Source organism: Trichechus manatus, unplaced genomic scaffold (assembly GCF_000243295.1).
Source record: "Trichechus manatus latirostris isolate Lorelei unplaced genomic scaffold, TriManLat1.0 scaffold00305, whole genome shotgun sequence".
NCBI lineage: Eukaryota > Metazoa > Chordata > Mammalia > Sirenia > Trichechidae > Trichechus > Trichechus manatus.
In genome coordinates, this window is record NW_004444241.1 from 691,628 (window position 1) to 691,841 (window position 214).

The window sequence follows — 214 nt, forward strand, 5'->3', positions numbered from 1 at the left end:
TATCCCTGGCTGCTGGTTACCATGGAGACCAGAGTCAGTCCTCCAGGGCCTTGGAGGATGGAGGAGATCTTGAGTCTGAGGAAGGGCAGTGCCACCTCCACCCTCACTTGGGACACTCACGTGATGGAATCCGTGGGGACCACAGACCTCACCTCCATGCGCAATCTCAGAATATGCAGACCCGTACTTTCTTGGAGAAGAAAGTCCATCTTAA